The following is a 21,850-nucleotide window of genomic DNA, read 5'->3' as shown; positions in this document are numbered from 1 at the left end:
CTGGGGAAGAAGCTACAGATGCATTTTCACTGCACTGGGGGAAATGGTTCATTTATGCATTTCCTCCTTTTTTCTGCCTAATCAATCGGGCACTAAGGGAAATTCAACAGGAATCGGCATCTGGGATTTTCTTAGTACCTGATTGGCTTACCCAACTATGGGTTTCCGTGGTACAGGACATGGTGCTGGAACCATGTATAACTTTAAGACATAGTCCTAAGTTACTGGTGCATCCAGTAACTCAGGATAGCTATCCATGCCATAGAAAATATTGAATTATTGGGTTGTAGACTCTGAAAGACTCGCTACGGGACATGGGGCTATCAAAAAGAACTGTGGACATGATCACAGCAGCACAAAGAAGGTCTACACAAATACAGTATTTAGGTCATATTAAAAAATGGACTAATTACTGCCATAATAACCTTCTGGACCACAGAAATAAGGATGTTCCGGCAGTGCTAGAGTTTTCTCACCAGCCTGCACTATGGAGGACTTAGTTACAGCACTGTGAATAGTGCCAGAAGTGCATTGTCAAGTTATTGGTGGCAAGGAACAGAAAGACAGTCTGTGGGATCACATCCTCTGGTAGTTAAACTTTTAAGAGACAATTTTAACACCAAGCCACCCAAAACAAGATACAACAAATCTGGGAGGTAAGCGTGGTCCTGACCATGCTAAGGAATTGGTCGCCGGGCTACAGCATTAAATCTGGATAAACTAACTAAGAAATGGTAATGCTGATGGCGCTAGTCACAGCGCAAAGGGTCCAGTTATTGCAAAAAAGTAAGACTGGATGGCTTCACTATGGCGGCAGGAAGTTTGGTTTTTGTGATCCAGGACCGTGTTATTAAACATAATAGACCAGGATCAGCGGGGCAGGTCATAGAATTTATGGCCTACCCGGAGGACAAACGCCTCTGTATAGTGAAGCACGTTTTGTTATACAGTGAAAGGACAAAGGCTATCAGAGGCAAGGAAATGGCGTTTAATCAGCTATAAGAAACCGTACCGTAGAGTGTAAATTCAGACCATTTCGCGGTGGCAGAAATATGGGTTAAGATAGGCGGGAGTGGACACTAACATATTTAAATCTCACTCCACCAGGGCTGCAGCTACATCCGCAGCAAAACGCCTTGATGTATCCATGGACCAAATCCTCAGGGTTGCAGGATGGTTGTCGGAGAAAACGTTTTCCAGAAATTTTATTACAAACCAGTTAGCAGTATGGGAACGTTTTCGGGGAACATTTTACTTTCTGTATGATAATTTATCCATGAAGAATACGGGGTTATGATTTGAATTAATTAGATATTATTTATCATTTCCATTAAATAATTGGTATGAATGTTTTGAATATCATTAACAATTTCTCCCAAACTACCAAGGCAGTTGTGAAGCATGGACTCGTTCCACGGCATGAGGTCACAGAGCTTTGAAATCTTCACGTAGTCACTCACGTGACTCCGAAGTAAAATAGTAAGATTAAACGAGAACTTACCAGTTTGAAGTTTGATCTTTATTTTATGAGGAGGAACGTTGAGGGAATACGTGCCCTCCGCTCCCACCCTCGTATGGTCATATCTTAAACTGGTATCTCTTTAATAATCTTACTATTTTAGGTCATTATAGTGTATCTGTGACCTCACACCACTGCTTTGAAGGATGACACGCATGCGTCGTACGCGGGCTTCTTCACGTATTCCCTCAACGTTCCTCCTCATAAAATAAAGATCAAACTTCAAACTGGTAAGCTCGTTTAATCTTACTATTCTTTGTTCCAGTTTTCTTAGCAAGGAAATTGCAGGATTTCAGCTGACAAAGATTGCTGATGTGTCAAAGACTGGAAAATGTGTGAGTTAGTTCCCTATAGTTTCCTAATTTGCTCTGAGCAGCCAGGGTAGAAAATGGATGATGATTATTAATAACAAACACTAATATAAATGGGCCTAGGATTCTGCCATTAGGAATTCTTGCAACAGTGTTTGAGGCCGAGAGGATGTGATGCAACAAACACAGATATGTTCCTTTGTGCCCAATACAAATCTATCTGCTTCAGTGCTTTTTACTGATCCTTATTGATATCAATTATGCCAAGGCTCCTTGACAAGGAGTGTGTTATCAATTTTCCAATATAAAATGTGTTATTAATTTGCCCACATGTGCCCTGTAGGCAATTTAACCCCCAGTATATTCCTATCGAAAATAATTCAAAATTAGCTTTGTCAATAAATCTTCACTGTCTTTCTGTAGCTTCTGAATGTATCCTTTGACGAAACACTACCTTTAAATTAAATATCTAACAGTTGAGTCTGAATAAATGACACCGATATATCGTATCTATGACAATGTACTGGAATGTAAGGTGATTCTTTCTACTCGACAAACCGTTACAAACGTTCCAGTGCCCCTTCACCTTCACCTCGAATAACAAGTACAGAGGTAACGGCCTTTTTTGCAATTAAGACTGAGAACATCTGTCATCTATCTTGTTGGTTCTTTACCTTCCTTCATTACGCTAAACCTCCTCAAGGTTCCTTTGCCCTAGCCCTGAGCTTGCACCTTTCACTTCTTTCTCGCTTCTTCTCCAGGCTATCTCTGTCCTTGAGACTTATTCCCAGCAAACTGCGAAATTGTTTTTGGCTGTAGCTGGTTTTGACTGTCGATCTCCTCTCATCTGGTATTGCCTGTATAGCTTTTAAACCAACTTCTTATACTCCCATCCTCAAATATCAAACACATTATTGATTCCTGGGTCCTAACATACTACACTAATTTACAATCTCCATTTCCACTCAGACTTTGGATATTATCCCTTAAATTGATGTCCATCGTTTCCCGTGCTCCATTTTTTAAACTAGATTGTAAGCTTTTCCATTTCACATAGTAGCCCATCTGGTTTCAACAGATGGCTTCCGTGTCTGCAGCCTGTGAATGTCGATTTTTAAAACCTGTGCCAATTCATTTTGTTTCAAACACAATGCTTAAACACATCTCAGTTCCAAAATCCTTCGTGCGTAGAAAAATATGATTAGCAATTCTGAAATATGACACTGGCCCTCCTAGATTTTTACTATCCCCATTTGGGATTATGTGCTTTGGGAAGGAGAATATCTTGATTATGTTAATCAGTATTTTCTAAAACAAATGGTGGTGTATGTATTCTGAAAAAAACAGCAGAAGTGTTTGAAATGCACAGTTAGTTAACTAATGTCTGAGAGAAAATATTAAGTCCTAACATAATGATGCTGATCAATTTATCAACTTTTTTGTTTACTTTAGACGTAAATTTTATTTTTATTTACAGGGCACTCGCACCAGGATTAAGACTGCACTATGATTCTGCATGTTTGCTACAGACAATTTACAACTACTCTCATTCTGTGCCTCTACCTATACATTATTATTCTGTATTTACATTTCTTTTTCAGTATCAAATTTTCACTTCCATGCAGCACAAAGCAGAACACACAAAGAGCCTCCCAATTTCTTTCTGTCTCCATTGTTAGCATTCCTATACAATCTGGAAAGCTTGTGGTTGTAAATGTATTTCAAAATGATGGCCTACAAAGCACTAAGTTAATAAACATTAACGTAATGCACCATTTGTAGCGTTTACCACACAATTCAGCTGGTACAGCAAGAATATCAATTTTGAAGAAATATTTTCAGCACTGGATATGCTGGAATTAAATCTGCGAGAGCTTAAAAATAAAAGTAATGATCTCTGAAATGTTTAATACTAATGAAAATATATTAAGAAAAACAAAGAAAAAAATGCTTGTCACTCCTTTTCAACTGCAACTCCTGAAAAGTGTTGACTTTTGACCTCATCATCTGTGTGACCACATCTTTGCTCAGGCCTCTGAAGCTGCTGGACATCTGGCGGCTGGTTGAGGTTAAGACCTGGGAGGGTCGACCAATTTTGTCCACATAGGGAGAAGGACAGGAAGTGACAAGCCCTTTTCAGATGGACAATGGGAAGAATGATGCCCACTGTACTACGCCGGCATGGTTTCTTTGGCAATGGTTTGTTCTGCTCACCTCATTAGCTTTGCCTAAACTTAAGATGTTATTGTGCAGAACGCGGCAGCTGTTCAGGAAGCATGCTGTGACAAAAGTAAGTCATCGATGTTTCTATCACGGGAAATTTCAATTGGATTCAAATTAACTGATTTCATTGACTGCAATTAGCTGTGACACGCTATTGTTCTTAACTGATGACTTACGTGCAAGACACTAGCTGCCGCAAGTGTTGGGGAAAGAGTAAAATATTAACCATTTAGTATCATTTTAAATTAATTTAGACTGCATCAAATAAGTGTAAGTACAACCATTCAGAAAAAAAAAGATTTTTAAGGCTTACTATTTTTAGCAGTGTTTTCTTATTGAGCCTGTTATTCAGCAGACCATATTGTAATAATGAGCAGAATTTTCTCCTGAGATTTTGCTTTCCGTGTCTGTGTTTGTAAGGAATTCCACAGAATACCAAGGCAATTACCCAGATGCTTTTACAATACCCTGACTTTGTGAATTCAAAATGTTGCGTGCATTTTGGAATTTATGCTTCACCAGTTGACGTTTGATGTTGCAGGTTTTTGGTTTTGTTTGCAAAAAAACCCTATCATTTTGAATATCTTTTTGAAATTGTTTTGCACCATTTTTTATGCATTCATGGAATCTGGGGGTCACTGGCCAGGTCAGCATTTATATCCCCTTTCTAATTGTCTACAAACTGAATGGTTTGCTAGCCCATTTCAGAGGGAAGTCAAGAGTCACTCACATTGCAATCTCACATACACCGGACTGGGTAAGGATGACAGATTTCTTTCCCTGAAGGATATTTTGAGCAGGCTGTGTGCTAATGTTTGGCCAATGAAAAGGGAAAACTAAACACAAGGTTAAATTTAAACTTTTTACCTCATCGACTGGAGACTTTGCACTGACAAAGATTAATGCCCATTTCACTCAAAAGTAGAAACTCAGTGAGGAGGAACAGGTAAAGAGAGGGAAAAGTTTCAAAGGACAGTTTTGAAGTACGTTATTACTTTTTTTGTAACTGGACCAAAAAGTAATGGTAATAGCTACAGATATATAGGTGGCTGCCAGTGTGAATTGTGAGGCGAACAGAAGGAGGTTTCAAGTTGATATAAGTAGGTTCAGTGACTGTGTGAGGGCAGGGCAGATAGAATATAGTATTGAAAATAGTGGCTTGCAAAAGTATTCATACCCCTTGAACTTTTCCACATTTTGCCACGTTACAACCACATACGTAAATGTATTTTATTGGGATTTTATGTGATAGACCAACACAAAGTGGCACATAATTGTGAAGTGGTAGGAAAATGATACATGGTTTTCAAATTTTTTTACAAATAAAAAACTGAAAAGTGTGGCGTGCAAAAGTATTCAGCCCCCTTTACTCTGATACCCCTAAATAAAATCCAGTGCAACCAACTGCCTTCAGAAGTCACCTAATTAGTAAATAGAGTCCACTTGTGTGTAATCTAATCTCAGTATAAATACAGCTGTTCTGTGAAGGCCTCAGAGGTTTGTTAGAGAACATAAGTGAACAAACAGCACCATGAAGCCCAAGGAACACACAAGACAGGTCAGGGATAAAGTTGTGGAGAAGTTTAAAGCAGGGTTAGGTTATACAAAAATATCCCAAGCTTTGAACATCTCACGGAGCACTGTTCAATCCATCATGCGAAAATGGAAAGAGTATGGCACAACTGCAAACCTACCAAGACATGGCCGTCCACCTAAACTGACAGGCTGAGCAAGAAGAGCATTGATCAGAGAAGCAGCCAAGTAACATGGTAAATCTGGAGGAGCTGCAGAGATCCACAGCTCAGGTGGGAGAATCTGTCCACAGGACAACTATTAATCGTGCACTCCACAAATCGGGCCTTTATGGAAGAGTAGCAAGAAGAAAGCTATTGTTGAAAAAAAGCCATAAGAAGTCCCGTTTGCAGTTTGCCACAAGCCATGTGAGGGACACAGCAAACATGTGGAGGAAGGTGCTCTGGTCAGATGAGACCAAAATTGAAGTTTTTGGCCTAAATGCATAACGCTATGTGTGGCGGAAAACTAACACTGCACATCACCCTGAACACACCATCCCCACTGTGAAACATGGTGGTGGCAGCATCATGCTGTGGGGATGCTTTTCTTCAGCAGGGACAGGGAAGCTGGTCAGAGTTGATGGGAAGATGGATCGAGCCAAATACAGGGCAATCTTGGAAGAAAACCTGTTAGAGTCTGCAAAAGACTTGAGACTGGGGCGGAGGTTTACCTTCGAGTAGGACAATGACCCTAAACATACAGCCAGAGCTACAATGGAATGGTTTAGATCAAAGCATATTCATGTGTTAGAATGGTCCAGTCAAAGTCCAGACCTAAATCCAATTGAGAATCTGGCAAGACTTGAAAATTGCTGTTCACAGAGGCTCTCCATCCAATCTGACTGAGCTTGAGCTAGCTATTTTGCAAAGAAGAATGGGCAAAAATTTCAGTCTCCAGATGTGCAAAGCTGGTAGAGACATACCCCAAAAGACTTGCAGCTGTAATTGCAGCGAAAGGTGGTTCTACAAAGTATTGACTCAGGGGGGCTGAATACTTTTGCACACCACATTTTTCAGTTTTTTATTTGTAAAAAAATTTGAAAACTATGTATCATTTTCCTTCCACTTCACAATTATGCGCCACTTTGTGTTGGTCTGTCACATAAAATCCCAATAAAATACATTTACGTTTGTGGTTGTAACGCGACAAAATGTGGAAAAGTTCAAGGGGTATGAAAACTTTTGCAAGCCACTGTACATGAGGTTATCTACTTTGGTAGAAAAAAATGGAAAGGAGCATTTTTAAATGATGAGAGAGTGAAAAGTGATGGTGTTTCAAAGGACCCAGATATTGTTCTGTAGCCAAAAGTTAAGTCGGCAGTAAGCAATTTGGAAGGCAAACTGCAGTGATCTTTATTATAAGGTTTGATTGTTTCTTACTGCATTTATGTAGAATCCTGATGAAACTGGACTTGGGGGATATTGGGTGCAGATCTAATCTCCCTTTCTAAGGAAGCATATACTTGTGATTGAAAAGTGCAACAAAGACACACTTGATTGATTCCCAGAACGGACAAATAACTATGAGGTGAGTTAAAACAGACTTTATATTTTCTAGAGTTTCTATGAAAGAAAGGTGATCCCATCAAAAAAATGTAAAATTATTATGGGGCTTGAGAGTATAACCACTGTGTCAATAATGTTCTCCCTCACTGGGCTGTCTGGGCATATATGCATGTATAAAGCAGTTTTAAATTTATATTCCTTGTAAAAAAAACATGCGTATATGCATCTGCAATTCCCCACGTCTGGCAGACTGCTTTCCAAGGAATCAATAACTTCACTTTTGCCATTAGCAAAACAAACAAAAGAAAAGTTGATTTTGAAATTCTATCGCACATCTCAAAATTGTTTGGTATCAAGAGTAAAGGGATAATTCTGAACGGCTAGTTAAATGTTATTCGAAATTGAATAAGCCAGTGCAGATTTTTGATCTGTGTGGAGATTACCAGATTCCCCTTGACCATAACAAGGTATGCTGAGCATATCTGACATTACCTGCAATTACATTTGACATTACCTGTCATTTAATGGAAGCTCTAATGACCTGGGCCACTGGGACGCGGGGTGGAATGAATTTGAGGCATTCACCTTTCTCCAAGAAAGACGTGACCAGTTTTCCTTCTGATTGCCTCCACTGTTACATGCAGTGCCTCTATTTGCAGTTAATGTCCTCACGTACATCCCCATTTGACTCAAAGATAAACTCTATCTCCCAACGAACCAGCCTCCCAACATCCTGTTTAAAGAAGGGTCCTGACCCAAAACATCATCTGTCCATTTTCTCCAGAGTTGCTGCTTGACCTGCTGGGTTTCTCCCGCACTTGATTTTTGCTCCAGGTTCTGGCATCTGCAGTCTTTAGTGGCACCATCCCACTACAATTGTATTCCACACCAATGCCTCAAAACCACAAACTTTATTGTCAGCTTCCTCCCCTCACAGTTTGATTATCTGAAAAGGGGACATGACTTGAGAATTAAGGGACTGAAGTTTAGGGGTAACATGAGTGGAAACTTCTTTACTCAGAGAGTGGTAGCTGTGTGGAATGAGCTTCCAGTGAAGGTGGTGGAGGCAGGTTCGTTTTTATCATTTAAAAATAAATTGGTTAGTTATATGGACGGGAAGGGAATGGAGGGTTATGGTCTGAGCGCAGGTATATGGGACTAGGGGAGATTATGTGTTCGGCACGGACTAGAAGGGTCGAGATGGCCTGTTTCCATGCTGTAATTGTTATATGGTTAACCATTCTGCGCTCCAAAGAATAAAGCCCTAACTTGTTCAACCTTTCTCTGTAACTTAGTTGCTGAAACCCAGGCAACCCAGGTTATATGGTTATCTGTCAAATTAACACATCCAGTATCCTCCCTTCATCCTATACTCTTCACCCATCCAGTCCCTACTCTTACCACCCTGATACTCCCATTGCTCCTCTTTCCACCTACTGAATCCTCTGCCCAGCTGCTTTCTTCATGATAGTGTGAACTTGCAAGCACAATGTCTTTGGGCCCTTTAAATGAAGCAAGACATGGTCTGTCATTTGACTTGGGATGCAAGTGTGACTGTTAGAGGGATAGAGGTTTAGTCGACACTTCCAAATGCTTACTTATTTCCACCACCCCCACCCTAGTGTTGTTTCCAGTATCAGAGTCAAAGTCAAAGTCAAAGTCAAAGTCCCGAAGGTGCAGTGAAATGAATTTGCCAGCACTGATACACTTAAAAAGAACACACAATACAGGTGCACAACCTTTTATCCGACGATCCAAATAACGAAAACCTCCGAATAGCGACATTTTTTCGGTCCTTGAAGAAAGGTCCTTGAAAACGTTCACGGAGGGCGGCCCGCAGAGGTGACAGCGGAACCTCCGGTCGGTCCTCGAAGAAAGGGGAACTAAATCCCCATTCATAAAAGAGAAGATGAGGGTATATTGCGCGGGGGGGTTAATAATTGACAATATGCTGCTACCTGCCAGCTGCGTTAAAAATTTCCCACGGTAGACTCACGATACACAGTGTATCGTGAGTCTTGCGTGGTAACTTTTTTAACTCAGCGTGCAGGCAGCAGTAGATTGTCGCTCCCTTCAGTTTCACCCCACCTACACCCCTCTGCTTCCCGGCCATGTGTGTGACCCCTTCCCTCCCCTCTCCAGCTCCCCGCGCATTGCACCGGCGCGGGGGCTTTGTACTGTCTTCACGTCGCGATGCTAGCAGCATAGTGCAGTCACCGGAGACGTCAGGACCAACGGAACACCGACCCCCAGGCCCACTGCAAGCACGGAGATCCCAGATCAGCAACTCCAGCCCAGCCCCGTTCCAACTCCAGAAGAACACGCTCCCCGTATGGGCAGAAGCTGATGGTGTGCAAGAATAACGTCTTGTTCTTGGGTCGCGCAGCTCGGGCTGTGGGCGAACTGCCACTTGTCGCCATAGCGGCCCATCGGGGAGCGGATTCCTCTGGAGTTGGAGGTGGGTATTGTGCTGTTTGATCGCCCCCTACTATTCCAGGGACAGGGAGACAGGACGTTCACCGAGGGCGGCCCGCAGAGGTGACAGCGGAACCTCCGGTCGGTCCTCGAAGAAAGGGGAACTAAATCCCCATCCATAAAAGAGGTGAGGGTATATTGCGCGGGAGGGTTAATAATTGACAATATGCTGCTGTCTGCCCGCTGAGTTAAAAGTTCCCACGGTAGACACGATATACAGTGTAGGCAGCAGCAGATTGTCGCTCCCTTCAGTTTCACCCCACCTACAGCCCTCTGCTCCCCGGCCATGTGTGTGACCCCATCCCTCCCCTCTCCAGCTCCCCGCTCATTGCACCGGCGCGGGGGCTTTGCACTGTCTTCAAGTCGGCGATGGCAGCTGCAGGTCAGTGCAGTCACCGGAGACGTCAGGACCAATTGGACGTCGACCACCAGGCCCACCGCAAGCACGGAGATCCCAGAGACCCACAGCCAACAGCAGCCCAGCCCAGCCCCGCTCCAACTACAGAGGAACCTGGGTTGCGGATGACGGGGCGCAGCTCGGGGTGTCGTAGGGGTCCATCAGGGAGCGGGTTCCTGTTGGTCCTGACGTCTCCGGCCACCTGCTATCCTCCGGGAACTGTACCGCCCTTGCAGGAGAGGGGGGTTGTTTGCAGTTGCAGAGGGAGGGGGCAAGGGCGGTACAGTTCCCAGTCTCAGCTCCAGTCCAGGGGGGTGGCCGGAGACGTCAGGACCAACGGGACAGCGACCCCCAGGCCCACTGCAAGCACGGAGATCTCAGAGACCCACAACCAGCAGCAACTCCAGCCCAGCCCCGCTCCAACTCCAGAGGAACACGTAGGGGCAGAAGCTGATGGTGTGCAAGGTGTTCTTGGGGTGGGGTGGCGCAGCTCGGGCTGTGGGCAAACTGCCACTTGTCGCCGTAGCGGCCCATCGGGGAGCGGATTCCTCTGGAGTTGGAGGGGGAGGGGGTATTGTGCTGTTTGATCGCCCCCTGCTATCCCAGGGACAGGGAGACACAGCAGCTTTTTAGACTGGTGGGCAATCACTTCCAAAGTTCTGCCCACACAGTCAGTACACCTCTCCTACACTGCATTTCATACAAACATTTATTCTGCAAAAAAAAACCACATTGAAGACTCAAGCTCGCGACCGAGTAACTGCCGGGATCAAGGCGCAAACTCGCGACCTTGCGGATATGAGCCGAACACACTACCACTGAACCAGCCATTAAAATCTACGCTAAAAAATTTCCATTCCGAAGACCGACAAATTCTGAATTACGAAAAGTGTCTGGTCCCAAGGCTTTCGGATAAAAGGTTGTGCACCTGTACCATATAACCATATAACAATTACAGCACGGAAACAGGCCATCTCGACCCTTCTAGTCCGTGCCGAACACGTATTCTCCCCTAGTCTCATACACCTGCGTTCAGACCATAACCCTGCATATCTTTCCCGTCTATATAACTATCCAATTTATTTTTAAATGATAAAAACGAACCTGCCTCCACCACCTTCACTGGACGCTCATTCCACACAGCAACCACTCTCTGAGAAAAGAAGTTCCCCCTCATGTTACCCCTAAACTTCTGTCCCTTAGAGGGGGAAATCAATTTTCTCAGTCACTACCTGGTCGAAGATGCATATTTTCTCTGAGCCGCATCTTCGCCCCCTCCTCACGGCCTACCATCTGGATTGGTGCGGCCTTTCCTGCCATGAGGAGGGGGCGAAGAGGCGAAGAGGACAGGGTTGAATTCCATCGCATGTGGAGCTCCGGAAGGCCTGCCGACTTTAATACCATGGAGCTGTGGTCTGCGGCGCTTCCAGCCGCTGACTCTAACATCGCGGAGCCCTGGGATCTTTTGCCGAGGATTGCCAGTGTTGGAGCTCCGCTCAGCTCGGCCTGGAGATTTCGGAAGCCGTGGTCTCTGGTAGGAAGCGGCCGATTCGGAAACTCCAAACCGCTGAGAGTGCTCTTCCGTTCCGACGTCAGAGTTTCACCATCCGACGAGAGGGCCTGAAACATTGAGCCGCCGTTGCGGCGACTGCGGAGGCCTGAATAGGCCCCGACCATGGGTGAACATGAACAAGAGGTCTGAACTTTTTTGCCTTCCCTCACAGTGGGAAACGTTGATTCCGCTCTGGGGGATGTTTTATGTTTTATGTTAAATTCGATAGTGTTGTGTTTATCTTATTTGTGTGCTGCATGGTAACTCATATCTCAATGCACCAATTGGTGTATGTGACAATAAATGTCCTTTGTCCTTTACTTGTGGGATATGTTAACACAATAGAGTTAAAGACTTACAACATCGTCCGTAGGGAGTTAATTAGGTGCATACTTCTTGAATTATGGAAATCTTTTTACCAGAAGAATCTTTAGAATGTCACCTCCTGGCATAGATCTATCTTTGTTCTTAGTGAGAAAGTTAAAACAAATTGCAGTGGACTGATCAAAATGTGTTACATGCTGTCATTGATCTTTTGCCAGAAATCAGCATGGGGTTATTTGGGACCATAAGTCTATAACCATATAACCATATAACAATAACAGCACGGAAACAGGCCATCTCGGCCATACAAGTCCATGCCGAACAACTTTTTTTCCCCTTAGTTGCACCTGCCTGCACTCATACCATAACCCTCCATTCCCTTCTCATCCATATGCCTATCCAATTTATTTTTAAATGATACCAACGAACCTGCCTCCACCACTTCCACTGGAAGCTCATTCTACACCGCTACCACTCTCTGAGTAAAGAAGTTCCCCCTCATGTTACCCCTAAACTTCTGTCCCTTAATTCTGAAGTCATGTCCTCTTGTCTGAATCTTCCCTATTCTCAAAGGAAAAAGATTGTCCACATCAGCTCTGTCTATCCCTCTCATCATTTTAAAGACCTCTATCAAGTCCCCCCTTAACCTTCTGCGCTCCAGTGAATAAAGACCTAACTTATTCAACCTATCTCTGTAACTTAGTTGTTGAAACCCAGGCAACATTCTAGTAAATCTCCTCTGTACTCTCTCTATTTTGTTGACATGCTCCCTATAATTGGGCGACCAAAATTGTACACCATACTCCAGATTTGGTATCACCAATGCCTTGTACAATTTTAACATTACATCCCAGCTTCTATACTCAATGCTCTGATTTATAAAGGCTAGCATACCAAAAGCTTTCTTTACCACCCTATCTATATGAGATTCCACCTTCAAGGAACTATGCACGGTTAGAAACATAGAAACATAGAAATTAGGTGCAGGAGTAGGCCATTCGGCCCTTCGAGCCTGCACCGCCATTCAATATGATCATGGCTGAGCATCCAACTCAGTATCCCGTACCTGCCTTCTCTCCATACCCCCTGATCCCCTTAGCCACAAGGGCCACATCTAACTCCCTCTTAAATATAGCCAATGAACTGGCCTCAACTACCTCTGTGGCAGAGAGTTCCAGAGATTCACCACTCTCTGTGTGAAAAAAGATCTTCTCATCTCGGTCTTAAAGAATTTCCCCCTTATCCTTAAGCTGTGACCCCTTGTCCTGGACTTCCCTAACATTGGGAACAATCTTCCTGCATCTAGCCTGTCCAACCCCTTAAGAATTTTGTAAGTTTCTATAAGATCCCCTCTCAATCTCCTAAATTCTAGAGAGTATAAACCAAGTCTATCCAGTCTTTCTTCATAAGACAGTCCTGACATCCCAGGAATCAGTCTGGTGAACCGTCTCTGCACTCCCTCTATGGCAATAATGTCCTTCCTCAGATTTGGAGACCAAAACTGTACGCAATACTCCAGGTGTGGTCTCACCAAGACCCTGTACAACTGCAGTAGAACCTCCCTGCTCCTATGCTCAAATCCTTTTGCAATGAAAGCTAACATACCATTCGCTTTCTTTACTGCCTGCTGCACCTGCATGCCTACCTTCAATGACTGGTGTACCATGACATCCAGGTCTCGCTGCATCTCCCCCTTTCCCAATCGACCACCATTTAGATAATAGTCTGCTTGTGTGGAGAGGGTCAACACCTTCCGGTTTCTCGGCGTCCATATCGCTGCTGATATCTCCTGGACAGACAACACGACAGCGGTCATCAAGAAGGCTCAGCAGCGGCTGCACTTCCTAAGGGTCCTCAGGAAGCACAACCTGGACTCTAACCTGCTGCTGACCTTCTACCGCTCGTCCATCGAGAGCCTGCTGACATACTGCATTACAGCATGGTATGGCAGCTGCACCATGGCAGACAGGGAGAGGCTTCAGAGGGTAACTAGGACAGCGCAGAAGATCATTGGTTGCACTCTCCCCTCCCTGATGGATATCTACACGTCCTGCTGCCTTAGCAGGGCAAAGAATATCATTAAAGACAGCTCCCATCCTGTGTTTGGACTGTTCGACCTGCTGCCCTCTGGAAGGTGCTATAGGTGCATCAAATCCAGGACAAATAGACTCAGGAATAGTTGCTTTCTGAAAATTATAACTACTCTTAATACAAATTCACACATGCACTGACTTCACAGCCCAACACCCGGACTTCCATCTGTATATATGTATATAGCGCCGCAGAATTGTGCACCTATCCCCCCCCCCCCCCTTCTCCCTTCTGTTTTTGTTTTTCTGTTTCTTGTTTTTTGTACTAAATTATATGTATGTACTGAGTACGAGCAGCTTTTAATTTCATTGTACATGCATAGTGACAATAAATGGCATATCTATCTATATCTACATCTATCTTTCCCGTTTTTGCCACCAAAATGGATAACCTCACATTTATCCACACTATACTGCATCTGCCAAACATTTGCCCACTCACCCAGCCTATCCAAGTCACCTTGCAGTCTCCTAGCATCCTCCTCACAGCTAACACTGCCCCCCAGCTTAGTGTCATCCGCAAACTTGGAGATATTGCCTTCAATTCCCTCATCCAGATCATTAATATACATTGTAAATAGGGGGGCCCCAGCACTGAGCCTTGCGGTACCCCACTAGTCACTGCCTGCCATTGTGAAAAGGACCCGTTTACTCCTACTCTTTGCTTCCTGTTTGCCAGCCAGTTCTCTACCCACATCAATACTGAACCCCCAATGCCTTGTGCTTTAAGTTTGTATACTAATCTCTTATGTGGGACCTTGTCGAAAGCCTTCTGGAAGTCCAGATACACCACATCCACTGGTTCTCCCCTATCCACGCTACTAGTTACATCCTCGAAAAATTCTATAAGATTCGTCAGACATGATTTACCTTTCGTAAATCCATGCTGACTTTGTCCAATGATTTCACCACTTTCCAAATGTGCTGCTATCCCATCTTTAATAACTGACTCTAGCAGTTTCCCCACTACCGATGTTAGACTAACTGGTCTGTAATTCCCCATTTTCTCTCTCCCTCCCTTCTTAAAAAGTGGGGTTACGTTTGCTACCCGCCAATCTTCAGGAACTACTCCAGAATCTAAAGAGTTTTGAAAGATTATTACTAATGCATCCACTATTTCTGGAGCTACTTCCTTAAGTATTCTGGGATGCAGCCTATCTGGCCCTGGGGATTTATCGGCCTTTAATCCATTCAATTTACCCAACACCACTTCCCGGCTAACCTGGATTTCACTCAATTCCTTCAACTCCTTTGACCCGCGGTCCCCTGCTATTTCCGGCAAATTATTTATGTCTTCCTTAGTGAAGACGGAACCAAAATAGTTATTCAATTGGTCCGCCATATCCTTGTTCCCCATGATCAACTCACCTGTTTCTGACTGCAAGGGACCTACATTTGTTTTAACTAATCTCTTTCTTTTCACATATCTGGTTATTCCCAGATCCCTCTGTTCAACTGTATTCTTCAATTCCCTACCATTTGCCATGTACGTCCTATTTTGATTTGTCCTGCCAAGGTGTAGCACCTCACATTTATCAGCATTAAACTCCATCTGCCATCTTTCAGCCCATTTTTCCAAATGGCCTAAATCACTCTGTAGACTTTGGAAATCCTCTACATTATCCACAACACCCCCTATCTTGGTATAATCTGCATACTTACCAATCCAATTTACCACACCTTCATCCAGATCATTGATGTACATGACAAACAACAAAGGACCCAACACAGATCCCTGAGGCACCCAACTGGTCACCTGCCTCCAACCCGACAAACAGCCATCCACCATTACCCTCTGGCTTCTCCCATTCAGCCACTGTTGAATGCATCTTGCTATTCCTGCATTTATACCCAACAGTTGAACCTTCTTAACCAACCTTCCATGAGGAACCTTGTCAAAGGCCTTACTAAAGTCCATATAGACAACATCCACTGCTTTACCCTTGTCAATTTCCCTAGTAACCTCTTCATAAAATTCGAGAAGATTGGTCAAACATGACCTTCCAGGCACAAATCCATATTGACTTTTCCTAATCAGACCCTGTTTATCTAGATGCTTATATATATTATCTCTAAGTATCTTTTCCATTAATTTGCCCACCACTGAAGTCAAACTAACAGATCTATAATTGCTAGGTTTACTCTTAGAACCCTTTTTAAACAATGGAACAACATGCGCAGTACGCCAATCCTCGGTTACTATTCCCGTTTATAATGACATTTGAAATATTTCTGTCATAGCCCCGGCTATTTCTACACTAACTTCCCTCAATGTCCTAGGGAATATCCTGTCTGGACCTGGAGACTTATCCACTTTTATATTTCTCAAAAGTGTCAGTACTTCCTCTTCTTTGAATCTCATAGTTTCCATAGCTACTCTACTTGTTTCCCTCAACTCACATAATTCAATATCCTTCTCCTTGGTGAATACCGAAGAAAATAAATTGTTCAATATCTCCCCCATCTCTTTTGGCTCTGCTGATAGCTGTCCACTGACTCGCTAATAGACCAATTTTATCCCTCGTTATCCTTTTGCTATTAATATAGCTGTAGAAACCCTTTGGATTTACATTCACTTTACTTGCCAAAGCAACCTCATATCTTCTTTTAGCTTTTCTAATTTCTTTCTTGAGATTCTTTTTACATTCTTTATACTCCTCAAGCACCTCATTTACTCCATGCTGCCTATAATTATTGTAAATCTCCCTTTTTTTCCAAACCAAGTGTCCAATTTCCCTTGAAAACCATGGCTCTTTCCTGTTTTTACTATTTCCTTTCAACCGAACAGTGACATAAAGATTCTGTACTCTTAAAATTTCACCTTTAAATGTACTCCATTTCTCTTCCACATCTCTCCCATAAAACAAAATGTCCCAATTTACTCCTTTTAAATCCTTTCGCATCTCCTCAAAGTTAGCGTTTCTCCAATCAAAAATCTCAACCCTAGGTCCAGTTCTGCCCCTCTCCATAATTATATTGAAACTAATGGTATTGTGATCACTGGTCCTGAACTGTTCCCCAACGCATACCTTTGCCACCTGACCCATCTCATTTCCTAACAGGAGGTCCAACACCGCCCCTTCTCTAGTAGGTACTTCTAGGTATTGCTGCAAAAAACTATCCTGCACACATTTTATAAACTCCAAACCATCCAGCCCATTTACAGAATGTGTTTCCCAGTCTATGTGTGGAAAGTTGAAATCTCCCACAACCACTACCTTGTGCTTACTACTAATATCTGCTATCTCCTTACATATTTGCTCTTCCAATTCTTGTTCCCCATTTGGCGGTCTATAATACACCCCTATAAGTGTTGCTACACCTTTCCCACTTCTTAGTTCCACCCAAATAGCCTCCCTAGATGAGCCCTACAATCTATCCTGCCAAAGCACTGCTGTAATATCTTCCCTGACTAGCAATGCAACACCTCCACCTCTTGCCCCTCCAATTCTATCACACCTGAAGCAACGAAATCCGGGAATATTTTGTTTCCTATCACAGCCCTCCTGCAACCATGTTTCACTGATCGCCACAACATCGTACTTCCAGGTGTCTATCCAGACTCTAAGCTCATCCACATTTCTTACAATGCTCCTAGCATTAAAATATGCACATTTAAGAAACATATAAGTACATAATTCTTCTGCAGTCGTGCATTCCTGGTACATAGCCAACAGTCAGTACTCACAAGTTATTCTTTGGAGTCGAACTCAATGTGGGAGATGCCTGGATTTCAGGAAATCTAACATCTCTGATCTCACTTGGACACAGTTTATCCTTGGCAACTGATGAAGGAAGGCAAACCAACCTATCTGTTGAAAAGAGTTGATGCTAGTTGAGAAAAAGATCTGTCTTGTAATACAATTATTTGTCCATTAAAACAAATATTAAAACACTCACCAGTGAGAGGATAGTTTCCTGCCACCTTCTCAGATGGGAGCATTCTTCAATAAATGGGTGCCTCCGACACATCTGGATACCGTGCCATTTTTTATGTATAGACAAAGGAGTTGACATGTGGTTGCTCTTCACATATGGACCCAATGTGATAAGTATTCTGCTTTTGGGTGTAATTCTGACAAGGCAGGATTGAATGCACAGAAGACCCCTTTGAAGGAAGGATTTGTGTCAGGAGAAGCTGGCTTTGCTTTCTGTAGGGCACACAAAGTTAGAGGAGGGTTAGGAAACATGATTTTAAGAATGTAGATGATGGAAAGCTTTCCACCAGCAGGATGATTACTAATGAGAGTTACTTACAATCCATATTACTAAAACTCTGTTCTTGACCAGTTTTGGCGATCTGTGCTGCGATTTCCAAGAGAACGCCGCCACCTACAGCTGTCATTTTTGGCCACCTTGCTCAGAGTCCCCCCTCCGCCGTACGTGTGCCGAGGATGTTTCCCGTCGATGAAATATGACAAAGATATTAATGTTTTTAGCGTGAGTGCGGGGGGGGGGGAGGGGGATAGTTAGTGTGTGATGCTGCATGCTGCCTCCCCCCCGCACAACCGCACATTGGAGGAACAGACCCAACGGGTCTGCACTTGGTCTAGTATTTAATAGAGATTCGGTAGAAAAATGTTGATAAATTTTAATGCATCGTCTGGAAAAAGGAAAAAGTCTTTGGAACAATTGATCGGATCTCGTCAAGGTCTGGGGGAGAGGTGACGGACTATCTGTTCTCCTTCATTCTGCCCTACATTTGATGCATCTCCCTGGGCTGAAGTCATTCGCTCTGCACTAGTAGGATCTGAATTAGACCAAATGGACACCTGTCTGTTTGAAGAAAATGACATTGTCCACAACTTAATAAAGTCAGGTGCCCAACGTCCACAGGACTATGCCTGAAATCAGTGATAAAAGTTTGGTAGTCATTTATCATTTCTTGATGTACACCAAGTACTGTTTTTTGGTGGTCTGTCTGTGGGCCACTGAAATAATATCCACTGTTCGGTTCGTCAGTCCCAGGTGTAGTAGAGGTGCTTTCAAACTCTACAATTTAATAGGTTTATATAATTATGACATGGGGAACTTTCCCTTGTTGCGGGATGAACCAGTAAATTAGGTTTATGATGGATGGTGATGCATGGTTCTAATACCATGTCGAGTATCACCGGGAACCATGGTTGAGTAGGCCAATCGTGTACTATCAAAATACCAGACACAGAGTCTTGCTGTATTTCCCTTAATACCCGACTGATGTGGCAGAAGGAGGGAATGCATAAATAAACAATTTCCCCCAATGCAGCGAAATGCATCTGTTGCTGCTGCCCCAGGGTCTGGTTCCAATGCAACATAATTTGATAACTAGTGATTGAGCCTGGATGCGAATAGGTTGACATCTGGTGTTCCATACCGTGCTGTAATTTCAGCAAATACATTTTTATCCAACATCCATTCAGTGTTTTCATTGAATTTGCGTGACCTGGTGTCTGTCACTAAATTTAGTTTACCTGGTAAGTAGGTAGCTGATATCCAAATATCTCTCTGGATACACTATTGCCAAATTGTGTTGACCAGATTGTCACATGATGTCGATTTGTTTCCACCCATATGGTTGATATATGCTACCACGGTGGTGTTGTCAATTTGTAGTCTAACATGCTGGTGATATAACCCAGAACAATATGACTTAAGGCCATGGAATGCACTTAACATTTCCAGGTAGTTTATGCCCAGTGTTTGTAATAATGATGCCTCCTGTGCATTCCATCTCCCCCACAGCTGGAGATGGAATTGGTAGCTCCCCAACCAAGTGCACTGGCATCAGTTTGTAGTGCCATAGACGAGTTGCTGATAATGATTGGATTGGAACAATGCCTAATGTTATCTTTCCACCATTTTAATTCCATTATGGCCTCTGTTGGTAGCTTCATTGGTCTGTCAAAATGACCACCATAAAGTTTTGAGTGCTCGTATTTTAGCCCTCTGTAAATTTCAATAATGTAAAGGTCTGAATTGTGTGGCTGGAAACACAGCCACTATATTGCCAATTATTCTTGCTACCAATCTGATGGATGGTTTAGTGATGTCAATGATTTTGCTGCAAGCCTCTATTAAGGCTGTAACCTTTTCTTTTGGCAAAGTCACTGACATGTGAACTGAGTTAATGGTGAACCCCAGATAATCCATTGTGTTAAATAACATCTGTGGTCACCTCTTATGGGTACTGTATAGTAAGCATATTTTAAATCGATGCTTGCCATGTGGTAACCTATGGAAATCAATTGCTTAGCAGTAACAAAGATTTCCATCTTGAAATGAATATATTGTACGAAAGTATTCAAATTAGTCAAATCTATGATGATGCGGCAACCACCATCTTTCTTGTTTATGATAAAGATTTTGGACACGAATTCCTGTGATTCGTGTTGGGTTTTCTCAATTACTCCTTTTTTATAAAGCCGCTGTAGTTCAGCATGTGCTTTTGATTTTCCTATGCCTGTAAGCACGAACAATCGGTTCAGTACATGCTGAATACCGAATGGGTTATGTTTTTGTATAAATTCTATGGTATACCCTATACTGCTTAAAATATAAGTGTTGATAGTTAACTTATTCCATGCATCCAGATAGAATTGTAATCTCCCACCAACCTCCATGCTCCCTTTAATTCGTAAGGAACCAGACCCACCTACCTCCATGGTTACTAGTGGTAAGTTTGTTACTTTTTCGGCATCCTCCATGGACGTTGAGGCGCCGGTGTCTGGATCTGTAGTTGGGTCGGTGTTGAATGTTAGCGCATTTCCCAGGAAGGCCGGTCTGGGCCATGGCCTAAAAAAGACCGATGTTGAGTGTTCCTGGCCTTCGAGCTTTCACCAGTTTGTCTTGGTCGACTGGTGGTTCGTAGGGGTGTTGTTTCTGGCCGAAGTAGTTTTTAGACATTGCTTTAATGAGCCACAGGGTTTTAGCCTCTCTGTCAAGTTATTTTACCTGTTTGGATAAGTCACCTCCAAATAGTAATAATTTGCACAGGCCTGCAAATTTGGGGTCTAAAGCCGGTTACCCCCCCGCCAGGAGGATGGCACTCTTCCTAATGTTATTTAACTCGTATTGGGAGTTGCAAAATAAAGCCAGTGCATCCTGGTGATCTTGTGTCATGTCTTTTTCATTTTTTTGTGCGGGCGAAAGCCGTAATTCCAGCTGTTAGGACTTTCAGAACTTTCTGTAGTTTCAAGTCCCTGGTCTGATTGAGGCTCCGACATGTTTCCAAATACACTGGTTGTCACTGGGAACATTCAGTGATTTGCAGTTCCCTGGTGGTAAGTGTCTTGCTGTGGTGTCCAATAATGCCTGTCCTTATAGCTGGTTGAATGACAAGTAGTCGATACTTGCAGCTATTTTAGGCTCCAGGTTTTGGCCAGTTTGGTCGTGTTGAATGAACTGGGACACCATATCCAATAGGTTTTCTTGCACCACATGCACACTAGGGGTATGTTCTGCACACCCCACTTCAGGGTCAGCCCAGAATTGACCCCCCGTACTCCCCTCTAATGAGGGAGAAACACTGTGCAGCCCTACAAGAGGTACTGCTGTAGGACTTACTAGCTGCCCACTGTGACTAGTCTCCATCTCCCGGAGCCTGCCACTTTGGAGTATAATCTCCAACAGCCGCTACAACTGGCTCCAATGCTCTCGGGCACTGGCCACTCGCGGCTGCTCGCGGCTGCTCCTGAAGCCGCTCCAACCGGACCCAATGCTCATGGGGACTGGCCGCTCGCGGCTGCTCCTGCTCCTCAAGCCGCTCCAACCGGCTCCAATGCTCACAGGTACTGGCCGCTCGCGACTGCTCCTGAAGCCGCTCCAACCGGCCCCAATGCTCACGGGAACTGGCCGTTCACGGCTGTTCAAAGTCGGACTCATCGGAGTCAACGACTCT

General features: G+C 43.6%; 1 long non-coding RNA gene across 1 annotated transcript in view; it reads left to right on the top strand.

The window, feature by feature from the left end:
* The first annotated feature begins 3,310 nt into the window (after nucleotides 1-3,310).
* The window catches only part of LOC129701932 (uncharacterized), a 33,511-nt gene continuing 14,971 nt past the window's right edge, over nucleotides 3,311-21,850 (top strand). The window contains exons 1-2 of the long non-coding RNA XR_008724295.1: nucleotides 3,311-4,120; nucleotides 7,021-7,155. This is a non-coding gene — a long non-coding RNA (uncharacterized LOC129701932). The remainder of the gene's footprint in view (nucleotides 4,121-7,020; nucleotides 7,156-21,850) is intronic.

This window comes from Leucoraja erinacea, chromosome 1 (genome assembly GCF_028641065.1).
Source record: "Leucoraja erinacea ecotype New England chromosome 1, Leri_hhj_1, whole genome shotgun sequence".
NCBI lineage: Eukaryota > Metazoa > Chordata > Chondrichthyes > Rajiformes > Rajidae > Leucoraja > Leucoraja erinaceus.
This window is presented reverse-complemented; position numbering and strand designations above follow the sequence as displayed.